We start from the raw sequence: 15,237 nt of genomic DNA, 5'->3' as shown, positions 1-15,237 counted from the left end.
ACACACACACACACACACACACTCACATGCACTGGAGTATCACAGAATGTAATTGCACGGGCTATTAGTACAGATAGTTATTGAAGTAGAAAAATAGAGGAGGACCAAGTGTAAGGAAAATAAAATAACCAATAAATTTACTACATATATTTGAAAATTGTAATACTTCAAACTAATGCTAATTAAATATGTTTTTAACAAACAAAACATGTCACAAGTTAAAAAAAAAGATAATATAAACAAAACTTAATGAATATATTACAGTAAATAGTACACAAAATAAATATGTAAATGCTAGAACTGATGCTGTGCTCACATGTCACTTTCTTACATTCCTGCTTAATCACATTACTGCTGCACTAAAATCAAACATCTCCAACCATGAGTGGTCCGCACATTTATTATGAAGCATTCACGTTTGTCACAGTGTCAGTTATCAAAAATAGTGTCTGACGTGACATAGCAGAGAATTGCTAAATTCTTGACTTAGTGGCTCCTGACAAAGTAGCGGCTCCAGGAGCCATGAACCACATTCCCACACATCCATCAATAGCAAAGCATTATGTATTTAATCCATCTGTTCTTAGGTGTGTCATGCTCCACGTAAGCAACATTTCACCCCCCTCACAGACAGACACACACGGTGGTCGGCACATGTAAACAATGTCTGTCAAAACAGCAGCCCGGCGGCATCATTTCCTCCAGCTACGTCTCTTGTTTGCAGTCAGAGGTAGAACAAAACAACCAGTACGAGGCTCTTTGTTTGTTTTCCCACAATCCTTCCCTCGCTGTGAAAGCGTGAAATCATCAGAGACAAATGAAAAATGAGCCTGACACCAAAGGGAGGGACAGGAGTTTTGGTGGCCGCCTTGGCATCTGAGATGCAGCTCACCGCCATGTCTCACCGTAACCCTTATTATACATTCATAATAAACAGTATAAACATGGCTTATGATGTTTCACTCATGTCCCTTAAGTACCTGCAGTAAATTCTTCACAGATTTGGTAGTAAATGGACCCGTTTGTTCTCACTGCAAGATCAACAAAAATACCTCAAAATTACAACATTAAGACTTACACCACTCACAAAATAAAATGGCTACTATAGAACTAAGAACATTATACATGAATAGAATGGAGCTCATTCAATCTACAACAGTCTCAGATTTCTTTCTTTGTATTAATATTGCATGAAAAAACCTGTGTGGTTTATGTTATAAAGTGGGAATGTCTGTGGATGGGAGTGTGATCATCTGATGGCTGAAACATTTATCCTCACCGGGGCCATTAGGATCTCTTGATTCACTCACTTGTGTTAGTGTGTGTGTGAGTGTGCGCCTGCAGAGAACTTTAAACAAATTCCCTGTCCTTATTCTACCTGCTTGTCCTCGCAGTGTGACTTGTTTTACTGCAGAGTGTCCGCAGGATTGTACGACTCCAGGAGACAGGACGACGGTGTTCTTGTACTCATCCACTCGCCATCTTTGGCCTAAACAAAAGACGAATAAGCACCGTAGTCATCGCTATGTGAACAGACCCTTTGTTGTTTAATCTGAAATAACTATGGTTTCTCGTTTGGGCCACTTAGGGGCAGAGGAAGTTGCTGACATACATTTTAAGTCTGTGTATTGTTCCTCCTCTCACTATGTTCACTTGCTACATTTACAAGCTGTGTTGGTCTGTAACTGAGTAAAGGGGCTTTGACAGCATTTCTGTGGAAAATAAAGGCAAAAAAGATACAAATTGAGCAATGTGGAGGAAAACAATGGGATGAAACTCATGTTGAAAACTGTGTCACTGGAACATCATATTGCTGCTTCAATGTGTGTCAGCAGCCCTGAAACAGACAAGTAACTTCTCCAGGAGGTTCCCCTTCCTTCTGACGGAGGCATGCACGGAACACCAACCACAGGGAATAACCACCCAACTCTGCCATTCCCCTCAGCGGTTCATTTTAGCCAACAACCGCCAGCCGTCAACGAAGAAGCAGAATCCACATCTAGTCTACGTTCAATTATTTTGCCAAAGTGTTTTTACTCATTTCTTACTCATACTCATTTTCTACCCAACAATGATGGTATACTAAACCTGTAACCAGGTTGGTTTTGTTTTCCAACCTAACAACTGGAGTACTTAGAAGTTGGATGTTAAAATATGTTGTTTTGGTTCGATGGCTTTAAAGTTCTCACGTGCTTTCACGACTAATTTGGCTAAGTTGAAGAAGGAAAAAACAACTCTTCACCTGCATCCGACCTGTTCAGCACCAAATTGCAGAGAGAAAAAGTGAAAAGCTGTGAAAAGTCATAATACAGTAACTAAATTAAACTATGGCTTATTTTATCTGCCTGAAGTGTGACTGTCACGAATGGGGGACAGGATGTTAGGGCTCGACCAGCCAGAGAGTCGCACACCTGACGCCGCTCTGCTCATCGCCACAGCTGCAGCTCGTCAGCTCATCCCACAGGGAGGTTAAGAAGCAGATCTGCCAGTGGCTCGCTGTGAGTTCGTGCTCTGTGTTTCCCCAGAGAGGGTTGATTGTTCTTCCCCTGTGCTCCTCTTGGAAACCCTTCCGGAATTCCCTACGCAGAGTTTTTGTTTTCCCTGTGAGTATCGTGTGAGTTTTCATTTTTTGATTGGACTAAGAGCGCCCACGGACTAGAGAAGTTTTTGGAGTTGCCTTTTTTTTGTTTGTTTCTCGTATTTGGTTATTTTGTGAAATAAACTACGCCGTTTCCCGGCTAAACCTAAGCTGTGTCTGGTGTCGTGCACTTGGGGTCAGAGACAATCCATAACAGTACGAACTCAACATGATGACCCCAGCCGACACAGACCGTGGCAGTTTAGAAGCTGCCCTGGATAGACAGCTTCAGCTGACGGACAATCATACTCGCCAGCTGGAGGCGGCCGCCATTGCCGTGCAGAACCTCCAGGTCCAGCCCCTTCAAGCTTCGGTGGAGAGCCTGACTCAGCATCAGGTGGCGTCGGCGGCCCAGCAAGCCGAGATTCTAAGACAGCTACGGGCATTGACGGCGGCTCTCACCACCCAGCCGCCGAACCAGCCTCCGCCGGTGAGGGCAGTGATCCCGCCCCCGGGGGATCCCCTCCCAAGTAGCCCTGCGGAACCTGCCTCGTTACCCTGGGAACCCTGCCTTTCCAGCCCACACCCGTTCGGGGGTGACTTCGAGACTTGTGCCACCTTCATAATGCAGTGTGAGTTGGTGTTTACTCACCAACCCAGCTGCTACACCTCCGACGCTGCCCGAGTCGCATATGTGACGAACCTGCTTACCGGCCGGGCCGCCCAGTGGGCTGCCGCTTCCTGGTCCATGGGTGCCAGTTTCCGTCACTCCTACAGGGAGTTCGTGGCCGAGCTCCGCAAGATGTTCCACCATCCAGTAAGGGGTAAGGACCCCGGCGCCCGGTTGGCCAGCATCCAACAAGGCAGCGGCTCGGTGGCGGACTACTCAGTGGATTTTAGACTGGCCGCTGCAGAAAGCGGGTGGAACGACCCAGCCCTTCGGGTTGCCTTCCGAAGGGGACTCTGCGAGGTGTTAGGGATTTAAGCCAGAAGTGCACCCCTAGTCAGGGAATTTGTAGTACGTGTAATAATGTTTAGTGATAGAATTATATTTTGTGTGTTATTAGATATTAGTTATTACATTAACATGTTAGATGAAGTGAATGCAATTTCAATCAAACACAATTCATAGTCATTTAAATCATATAAACACTGTACACATTTACATTCTGTCACAATGTGATGTTAAAACCTGGGGACGGATGCCAATTGCCGTTCTTTATGGATTTCTCCCAATTTTATCCCCAAAAAGGGTTTTTTGGGAGTTTTTTCTCCTGTCAGGTAATAAATGAACAACTTAATGTAAGGCAGCCGACTGAGGCAAATGTCTTGAGAATTGAACCACATGAACTGTTTTAGATCTTATGATGAAGTGTGATGAACGGTGATCATTAGTGATGGGTTGTTGTAATTAAAGTGTACTAGTTATAAGATGAAGACTTAAACGATGTATGCTTTGTTAAATTCACTCATTGAGGCATAAAGCCAACTGTATCTACATTGAGTGCATTGGAATGTGAGGGACAGCTAGGACAGAGAGGTTTCAGGTTACAGCTGCAGCTTCACACCTCGACGTGAAGGGGACAATGGAGGAGGTGACCCTTTGGAGAAGAGGCCAATGACATTCAAATGCACCAAAGAAGACACACCTCAAGAGGTTTCAAAGGACCATGGCGGGGAAAAGACTGGGAGAACTTCTCCTGCAGCCGCGTTGATAAGTCACTTCAGACTTGCTCAGAGGATTCTCTATTTCGCGAAATATTCCACTGTTCGCTTAGTATTTCACTTTGTAATTGTAATCCCTATTACGTTGTTCAGTTATTAAATAACTTTTGATTTTTGAATTTAAACGAATTGACTCATTCGTGTCCTCGTTTCCGGCCGGGACGAGAACAGAGGATTGAGTCCTCCCTCGAGAGCTTCCGAAACCTTAACAGTTGGCGCCCAACGTGGGGCTCTCGTTGGGGGAAGGCGTTGCTGAGAGGTTTGACTGCAAGTACCACGGGTACAAACAAGGTAAAACAAACTTTTTCATGAATTCTGTGATAGGTAGGTTTAGGAAGATTTAGAGTGGTGCTGGCAGTCGGCCATGAGGCAAGGCCTTAGATGCTAAAGACTAAAGGCTAGTACATTAATGACTTGGGTGAATATAATACGCTGATATTGAATAACAGTGGGGACATACTTTTGCAAAGTGAATGCGAATGGGAGCCGGCTTTTAGAAATTCCAAACACGCGCGTTTGGTGCGTTCAGGTACACACTTAGAGCGTTAGAAAAATCCAGGCGGCGAACTGGTCTGCTGAGACATAAAGACCAGCAGGATAAAATCATACAAGTAGACCCGTATGGGATTGGTTAGGGGGTTCGCATGAGGTGTGACGATGCGCATGTTGTCCACTAGGTTTCCCACAATAATTACGGCGTCTTTAGAGAAGACTCTTCTCTTCATTTCCCCTCTCTGTGCATAAAGTCCTTCACAATTAGGTATTGCAGGATTTAATAGATTGGGGGGGGGGAGCTTGCTCTACGGGATTGGCTTACGAGAAATCCAGCGGCGACTGGTTGAGTTTATGGTTAACGGTAATCCAGCGGCGACTGGTTAAGGTAATCCAGCGGCGACTGGTTAAGGTAATCCAGCGGCGACTGGTGGAGGTTATAGTAAAGGAGAAATCCAGCGGCGACTGGTAAGATCTGCTTAACATTTTCCACCCTCTAGAAATCCTATGAATTAGGTATATAGGTTGTCTAGAAGGGGGTGGGTGGCGGATATGCGCTTTAGTGTAAATGATAGTGTATATACATCTGCATGTGGTGTGAGTGTGAGTGAGTGTTAGTACGTGGTGCGTGAGTGTTGGAGTTGCGGGGTGCATGTGCTTGATTGATGTATGGATGTTCCAAATTATGTTTTAATACGTGTATGTGATTGTTTAACAGTGTATATATATGTATAGAATCCGAACTGGAGACTGATCATCTCCGGCGTCGGGTTGTAAAACCGTAGCATATTAAGGTGTTGGTGAGTAGTCCAACCCGGACCACGTGGGCTGCCTAGCTAGCGGCTAACGGGGTCTCATTGGTGATTCCATTGGGGTAATAGCGGGGCTTGCGGGGTGCTGATAGCTTGACCACGTTGTGGGTTAGCAGTTAGCTTGAGCCCATTGTTCTTTGCTACGCCGGCACACGGCGTTTTACGATCCATGACCGGAAGCGTCGAGGCATTTCCTCTTTGGTAGTTCTGTGTTCGATCTTCAGCTATCGGCTGAACAGCGCCACATGTGGTTGGAGTAAGTGCACATCGTGAGGGGAAGCCCCTGAGTGTGCCATGTGGTGGATGTAGAGGGAATTACAAGAGGGGGAGTTCAATTTCCTCACTTGCTCCGTGTTCGGACGTTGACTTTGATGCACATTTGCCTTTACTAACTAGGATAGTGTAAAGATCGATAAGACAACTTGACGGATATCTGGATTGGTGTTGACGTTTATTTGAAACATTAAAGTGCTGTAATGTCACGTTGAATTTGGTTTGTACTATAGTTCTGCATCGATTTTGGATTGGAATTGGAGGTTGATTTAATTTTGATGTGGTGCTTTTGAGAAGCTGTTATGAATTGTTTGATTTCGATCTCCAATGTTTAGCTGAAACCAGATTGACTGTCATTGCATTGTCTCTGGGTTGGGGGTGGATCATTGTTTATATTGTGGTATATTCTCGGGCGACATTTGTGGGGGAGTGCTTCTGCTATACTTCCTGATTAATATTGCCGGCAGTTTGACTGTATCATCATAACTTTGATTAATTTTGTAACCTTGATTAATCATTTGGAGTAATTCATTTTTAGACATCAAGATTAACTTTATTGAAGTTTAATTTTTAGACTTTTGAATTTTGAATGAAGATTGAGTTTTGATTTGAGATATAGTTAATTCTTTCTCTTTTTCCTCTGTTTAATTGTAATCATAGTCTTTGGCATTGATCATTGATTATACTAATTTTTACAGTTCCGTGATTGATTCGATTTTGAGGTTAGAGGTACTGATAAGTTGATTTAACCTAGTGGTCTAACAAGATACTTTAGTAAATTACACGGCAGTTATTGGACTGATTTGATGTTGTAAATTGCCCTCCTTACTTTTTAGATTTGGTTATTTGTTTTTACTGTGTCGATTCTAGTCGATGGTTCAATTTGACATTTCCTCGGACAGCTGTTGGAGGTGACTTGGTTTGGTTTTTCCTGCTGTTAGTGACAGAGTAACACCTAGGACAGAAGGGACAGCTTAGCGGTTGTTTAGAGTATTCCAGGTTGCATGATGGCTGCGCTTACGACTCAGGAACTGCTTGTCAGGGCCAGAGAGGAGGAAGCAGGTAGCTGTGAACATGGCCGTAAAACACCAAGTGAATACCAGGAGGCCGCAGAGGAGCTGTATATTACTTCAGGACTCCTGTCTATCAAAATACACGTGCAGAGGACCCATCCAAACAACGACAAAGAAGAAGAGGTTGCTGATGGAGGATGTCATCACAATAGACATTGTATCCTGGTGAAGAAGGCTCCAAACCACTATGCAGACTACATTCTCCCTATAAGAAATGAGCCACCTGCAGCCTCCCCTGTCCCACAGTGCCCACTACTGAGAAAAGCCAACGGTCAGAGCGAGTTTGTGCCCTGGAGTCATCGGGACATGGAAGCGCTGGAGAAGGCACTGCCGCCATTGGGAGAAGGAGCTAACCCATGGATCCTGCTCTTTGAAAAATACACGACGGCAGATAAGTTGGGTCTTGGAGATATGAGAGCCTTAATAGCCCGTCTAGAGGGAACAGTCAACCTAAGAGCCTAAGAGGCAAGAGCGGGAACCACCAACCAAGAGGATGAGGCTCCATTTGATAAGGTCAGAGGAGTATTTTGGGCCACAATGCGAAACATCTGGCCTACAAAGCCAAGTATGTCCATCCTGATGGGTCTGAGTATGAAACAAGGGGAAGACATGTCTCAATATCTGAGGAGAGCAGAAACAGAATGGCATTTGTCCACAGGAGAAAGACACAACAATAACAAATCTACTGCAGTAACCTGGCGACACACTGTGCAGCAAGGCTTGCCCCAGGCTGTTCAAACAGCATTGGAGGGAGTAGTGGGACTGGACGACATGGATGAAAGCACATGGAGAGACCATCTAACCCACTTCTACAAAATACAGAGAGCTGCGGAGACAAGGAGGCAAGAAGAACTGGGGACGATGACGCATCGACTCCTGAAGATCCAACTGGCAGCAGCAGATGCAGAAGCAACGAAAAAACAGAGAGTCAGGAAACAACTGTCGGTGAGAGATGAACAACCTCAATACCCCGTTCCTCCAGAGGCCCAATATCCAGCCCCAGCAGTCAGAGACCGTTCAATGGTTGACCAGCAACCACCACCTCAGCGCAGAGGCAGAGGACGTGGAAATAATAGGGGAAGAGGAGATGAATGCTACTTATGCGGACAGACGGGTCATTGGTCAAGAATATGTCCAACGAACATGCAGTTCAGTGCAGCTCCTCCACGGTCTTCCCGTCAAATGCAGCCCAGGCAGAACCAGAGGTTGGGCACACCCCAGCCTCCACCTCCCCATATGTGGTGACCACAGCAACAGATGCCACTTGCTTTGATGGAGACAGAGTTCTGACGAGGCCCTAAACAACTAACTGGTGACACACCGACCCCCGCTGCTTTCCAACAGCTCAGATAAGCACCCTCAGTCTCTACGGTTTACGACTCACATTCCAGGAAGAGGAGACTAGAGATTATACACTGCTGAGAGTGTCAGCTGAAACTAGACTTAAACCCGTAGGGAAGATTGATTAAAAAAAAAAGGAAATCAGTCATTGAAAATTAAGAGATAAGGTTGTGTAAGATTTAAATGAGGAATGAAGGTGATAAGGAATTAGGAGAGTTGTTGTATATATTGTCGATTTTTTGGAATAATGTTTGTAGTTTTTCGAGTTTTCTCCTGAATTCAGAGATGGGCGGTAAATTGTTGAGTGCTGCTATTGAGTGTATAGTGCACGATACACTTGATACAGTATCTTGATGATTGAAGCAAATGTCTGATCAAAGGAACATTTATAGCACCAGTACACGAAATATGGAAATTTGTTACAGACGGTCATCCTGTAATGTTCAGAAAGTAGTACACCCTTACATTTGGATACGCTAACCATGAGAGGTTGGTGATCTATCAGAAATGAATGAATGGATTGGATCAAGCTGAGCATGAGCTGAGTTTGTGTTTGCAGGTAACAGACACGTCTCCCACCCTCTGCTTTGCTTTTGGGCTGAAGAGCAATAAAAGTGGAGATTAACACCGGAGGGGGGTCTGGAACAGATGGGTCTGATGCTAAGTTGATTTATTATCTCCTGGTACTGTTTGGGATCAAGGGACTCACAATCTTCATTGTTGTTTTATGACCCTGAAGGGTTTGGAGAACCTTTGTTGATATCACCGGGGTTTGAGGTTCACATTCTGATACATTGATTGAAGTTTTAGAGACTGATACTGCAAATGCTCGACCACTTGTGAAAGTGGTCACAAAGGTCAGCAAATTGACTGTAATGATGGAGGCCTTCAGTGAGGCCGTCGAATGGTTTATTTTAATGGGGAAGTAAGCAAAAATGGGAAAAACAGGTTGAAGAGCTATGCAGTAATGCATAGGTTTTCAAAGGTGATGACTCATCATGACAGAGCAAACAGGCTGAAGGTAAAAGGAGAAGAAATTGACTGTGAAGGTGAGAATGAGAGGTAACATTTTTGTGTAAACTTGGTATGAGCAGATTGCTTTGAGGTTAGACTGAACAAAGAGAACTTGGTTGGTCAATTAGTTCATGAAGACATGGAACAGTCATACACCATGAGGGTGAGACCTACAAGCAAAAACTCAAAGGGATCATTGAACGGGGACACAAAGGCAATGTTGGTGTTAATTTTTCATGAGTTGACTATGGGGGTCAATAATCAGTTATGTCGAAGATTCCAAATTTCTATAAATGAATGGCTCCTCAAATCGGTTGGAAACAAGGCCGTTTGAGAAAGGCAATTTTCCAAAACAATGTGTAAATACTCTAGGAGCAGATAAAGATATGCAGAGGCATTCTTTACGTCAACGCATCACATTCTTCATTCAGCTGAGGCTCTAATCCAAAGTGACTTGCAGGAAGTGAATTTGAACAAGAGGGAACAGAACCAGAACAGCAAGAACAAAGAAGAGATTTCTCCTTCTAAGGAAGCAACATTCGTGAACATCAGGAGTCAGGACAAATGATGACTTTGTTGGGAGTTTAGCTCCCAGTAAAAGAAACAATAGGCAGATGCTGAGATGGGAGTGAATTGGGGACGAGGATAGATTTCAGAGGAGATGCAGAGGTTGAAAGGGGATGGCGACTCATGGTCGAGGAGGGAGTGAGCAGACCTCCCTAAACCAACGACTGATAAGAGGAGGAATCCTGGGGAAGTGTCGGAGCCATAAAATCCATCCACAGGTTGTATGTCATCTCAGGTTTAAGAATCACACACGGTTGGTATGGGGGAATTATTTCACTATGATAAATTTACTGACACATTTTTCCTCGAATACATGTGCATGGCAATTGTTAACTATGTTTTGCTTTTCAGTAGGAGCAGGCGACTCCAATGCGAGACGGTCCAGATCGGCAACGACACCCAGTAGAAACAGCGTTGTGGGGGTTTTACGACATTGTTAGATAAGCCAGGAGGTGGCCTGGGGTTGATTAGCATCACCAAAGGCTATGTGAAGGGATGCTTTTACACCTACCTCAACATGAGGGACTGGGGGAGAACAGAATATAACTAGAGTATCTGCCGATTTGGGAACATTATTGCATGCAGTGAAAAACACATCATAAGATTCTAAACAACGGAGTTGTGTAGATGACATTGATTTAAGGTGTTAAGAAGAACATACAGTCTTTCTATCAATGAAACAACTCACAAATTGATTAGAATGTTTTTAGGAAAACACTAGATGTTAGAGTTTAGCTACTCAAGTGGCATTTTTGGGATAACAGCAGACGATGGCCAACGCAGGAAGATCCAACCTGAACTTTTCTTCCTGGAACGAATGTCCGATTGGGGAATCTTGTCCTAATGGGACCTCCGGTTAGCAGAGTAGTCTGCTCACAGGAACTGAGGTGATCCGAGGTCCAAGGAGGGAGCGTGAAGCTTAATCACACGTCTAGGATGACAGCTACGTGTCATCTGACCAAACCGCTGACAACAACAGATGTTCCAGCAGAGGAACATCAAGGAGGAGAAGTATAGGCACACACATACAACGAAGGAATCCACAAACACTGAGCTAATGTGACACACCATTTCCAGATTAGAGAAGGAACGGGAACTGCTGGGACACTTGATGAACACATATGATAAGAATGTTCAGGATGCAAACATACGCCAACGATATTACAGTAACAGAACTTGAGGATTTTGAATTCAGAGCGGCTATTCGGTTGCAATGACCAAGCATCACCAAGATAAAACTAAGCAGCATTAGACACATTCACGGGGGAACGTTTGGACAGAAGGAGGGGAGAGCGGTTTTGGCTTATCACAGTTCTAAATTAGATCCCATAGAACTAGGACAAGTAGGCTGCACCAGACATTTGGCCGCAATAGCTCGAGCGGTACAGAAGACTGCATACTTGGTAATGTGTCATCCTTTGAAGGTCCACACAGACCACGGTGTTGTAGCTTATCTAGACACACAAGCTTTCACTCTGACAGCTATGAGAGGGGCTAGGATATCTGGTATATTGACCCAGCCCCATCTCTCTTTCACATCAGAAGGTGTGAATATGACATCTGGATTGCCACCTACTGAGGGTGGTCATGACTGTGCAGAAGTAGCTAGGAAGGAGACGAAGGTGACGAACGCAGAGACAGCCGCCAGCCAAGGGAAGCAGGTTCCAGTCATACCGCCAGGAAGCTGGGTGTGGATTAAGGCCCATAAACGCAAGTGGAGTGATCCAAGGTGGACCGGTCCTTGGGAGGTAGTATTGGCAACGTCACACTCGGTAAAGGTGAAAGGTAAAGCGGGAGCCACTTGGCATCATCTCACACATTGTGCACCTGCTAAGGCACCAAGCCAGACCCTTGCGGAGACCCGATTAAATACCAGGCAAGTTCATTCAGAGCCAAAAGACACAGGAGGGGACAAAGAAGCAGAAAATGTCTCGCCCACAGCGTAAGTATCAGTTGGTAGTAGGGGGTTCAAGTTCAGCTCGGGGAGGTGCAGCTGTTCACACAGGTGACGATGACATGACGTCTGTAAGTGATCTATCCCATCCCAGTCGACAAGATGTTTCCTTACCACCTAACATCCAAGCAGCAATTGCTCTCACGTTGACATTCAAGGAAAATATAACTGCATCTGTTCAATTTGATTATTGTGATATTGCAGCCTGCGGAGTCCAAGACCTCAGGTTTTGGAGGTCGGACCAATACTTGTGTTCCACCACCAACCGATGTGGACCAGGAGTCAGGGTTGGTAAGCCAGTGGAGCAGTACGGCTGTGACTGCGAGGAGGCAGAATGGAAGTTCGCACACACTGGTAGATGGAAGTCATCTAAAACTGGTCCTAAACCTGGGCTGCAAACCCGTTTAACGATGCGGAAAAACCGATATCCAGATTTGGCTAAATGTGGGGGAGGGTTGTGCAATCCACTAATAATCACATTGAAAAATCCAGAATTGGGGGACAGTGGACTATACGTGTTGAAAGGAGGGACATACGATATTGAAAGCCCACAAGGGTTGTTTAAGATTGTTGCTAAACCCTCTGCTAACAAACAGGAATCCACTGCTGATCAGGTTGGAGCTGAAGCTGACACTTCTTGGGAGGGTGTGGTAAGACGGGAAACTGGATTCTCGGAGTCTAATCTATGGCTCCAATGGGTACAGTATACTGCCACAAACATGCACAGTACAGATTGTATAGTGTGTTCTCAACCTAGGCCTATGCCCACTCCTGTACGTTCCAGATTCAGACCAATAAGCCCTATATTCAAATGTATACTGGAGCTCTTTGTCCTGCAGACTCAGCCTGTCCACCATACTTGTTTAGAGTTCCAATGGGATTACCCGCCAGCTACCTTGAGCACGCCACCTCAATTTATGGTTCCAGATGGTACATTTGATTGCATAGTAACAGAGATAACGGGAGGGATAAAAGTAGGTGACATTGCATGAGTAATCCGTACCACAGTTCAGTTTGCTAATGTCACTCGATATTCAAGTGTGTTGAATCAGACGATTTCCAGAGCCGACCTCTGGTGGTGGTGTGGAACTAAGGTTATTTATCCAACGCTGCCAGCTAATTGGACGGGTACTTGTGCATTAGTGCAGCTTATCATGCCATTCTATGTCTTTCCAGTGAAGGAGACCACATTTCAAGACTTGATTTCACCACATCCTCACGTCGCCAGGAGAGCGAAGAGATCCACTAGTCCTGCGGGCTCATTTGATAGTCATGTGCACTTAGATGCCATTGGGGTGCCCAGAGGGGTGCCTGATGAGTTTAAAGCCAGGAATCAAATTGCGAGCGGCATAGAATCCTTTTCTTCTGGTGGGTGACAATCAAAAAATTGTAGACTGGATTAATTACATATACTACAACCAGCAGCGATTCATAAATTTCACCCGGGATGCCATAACAGGGCTCCACGAGCAGTTGGATAAGACTAGTTTGATGGCATGTCAAAATAGAATGGCACTGGACATGATCTTGGCAGAGAAGGGAGGAGTCTGTAGAATGTTTGGATCTGCCTGTTGTACTTTCATTCCCAATAACACAGCTCCTGGTGGCTTGGGGACCAGAGCACAAGCCCCACTGACAGCTCGAACCAGCAGCTGGCAGACAACTAAGGCGACGACAATCCTCTCACCAACGGGTTTGTCAGTATTATAGCACAACGGAAAAGTGCATTCCTGTCTGCGTTAACCCTTCTTGTGTTACAGTCATGATCTAGTCCACTACGGATGAAGCTGCATCTCCTGCATCCTTGGATTCCTGCAGGGATTGATCGATATTGTGTTTAGTGAGACTAGTATACAGGGAAATCGGTAGCGAGTAGATGATGAGGGACAATCACTGTTGACGGATGTGACTGTATGATAATTTTTCTGTCTTTGAGAGATGCTCACAGTGAACTGTGAGCAAGGAGGGAATTGTTAGGGATTTAAGCCAGAAGTGCACCCCTAGTCAGGGAATTTGTAGTACGTGTAATAATGTTTAGTGATAGAATTATATTTTGTGTGTTATTAGATATTAGTTATTACATTAACATGTTAGATGAAGTGAATGCAATTTCAATCAAACACAATTCATAGTCATTTAAATCATATAAACACTGTACACATTTACATTCTGTCACAATGTGATGTTAAAACCTGGGGACGGATGCCAATTGCCGTTCTTTATGGATTTCTCCCAATTTTATCCCCAAAAAGGGTTTTTTGGGAGTTTTTTCTCCTGTCAGGTAATAAATGAACAACTTAATGTAAGGCAGCCGACTGAGGCAAATGTCTTGAGAATTGAACCACATGAACTGTTTTAGATCTTATGATGAAGTGTGATGAACGGTGATCATTAGTGATGGGTTGTTGTAATTAAAGTGTACTAGTTATAAGATGAAGACTTAAACGATGTATGCTTTGTTAAATTCACTCATTGAGGCATAAAGCCAACTGTATCTACATTGAGTGCATTGGAATGTGAGGGACAGCTAGGACAGAGAGGTTTCAGGTTACAGCTGCAGCTTCACACCTCGACGTGAAGGGGACAATGGAGGAGGTGACCCTTTGGAGAAGAGGCCAATGACATTCAAATGCACCAAAGAAGACACACCTCAAGAGGTTTCAAAGGACCATGGCGGGGAAAAGACTGGGAGAACTTCTCCTGCAGCCGCGTTGATAAGTCACTTCAGACTTGCTCAGAGGATTCTCTATTTCGCGAAATATTCCACTGTTCGCTTAGTATTTCACTTTGTAATTGTAATCCCTATTACGTTGTTCAGTTATTAAATAACTTTTGATTTTTGAATTTAAACGAATTGACTCATTCGTGTCCTCGTTTCCGGCCGGGACGAGAACAGAGGATTGAGTCCTCCCTCGAGAGCTTCCGAAACCTTAACAGAGGCAGTGAAGGACCAGCTAGCTACACGGGAGGAGCCCGCCTCCCTCGACGACCTCGTCAGTCTCGCCATCCGCATCGATGGACGCCTTAATGAGAGAAGGCGGGAGCGAGTTCCCCGGGGACCCCTCCCTATCCCCCACATCTTCAGCACACGGGAGAGGAACCCGGTCGCCCATTCGACTTCCCCCAGTCCCGTCCGGTCTTCCACGTCACAGACAGCGACCGAGGAGGAGCCCATGCAGCTGGGACGCACGCGCATCAGCCCAGCCGAACGGGAGGCCCGATTCAGGGGAGGGCTGTGTCTCTACTGTGGCCAGAAGGGGCATCGCATCAGCGGCTGTCCCACACGGCCAAAAGATTAGGCTCACCAGGACCCCGGGAGATCCTAGTGAGCCGCCTTTCGTGTTCCCGTAGTCCTGCATCACCTAACCGGCGGGTTAGCGTCACCCTGGCTTGGGCAGATCAACGGAT

The 15,237-nt window shown here is 45.2% G+C and overlaps 1 long non-coding RNA gene across 1 annotated transcript; it reads left to right on the top strand.

Moving 5' to 3' along the window:
• Positions 1–4,600: 4,600 nt before the first annotated feature.
• LOC144407951 (uncharacterized) lies at positions 4,601–14,679 on the top strand. Its single transcript, XR_013467672.1, has 2 exons — positions 4,601–11,278; positions 11,418–14,679. It is a non-coding gene; the product is annotated as an uncharacterized LOC144407951 (long non-coding RNA).
• Positions 14,680–15,237: the final 558 nt, after the last annotated feature.

This window comes from Gasterosteus aculeatus, chromosome 5, assembly GCF_964276395.1.
Source record: "Gasterosteus aculeatus chromosome 5, fGasAcu3.hap1.1, whole genome shotgun sequence".
NCBI lineage: Eukaryota > Metazoa > Chordata > Actinopteri > Perciformes > Gasterosteidae > Gasterosteus > Gasterosteus aculeatus.
This window is presented reverse-complemented; position numbering and strand designations above follow the sequence as displayed.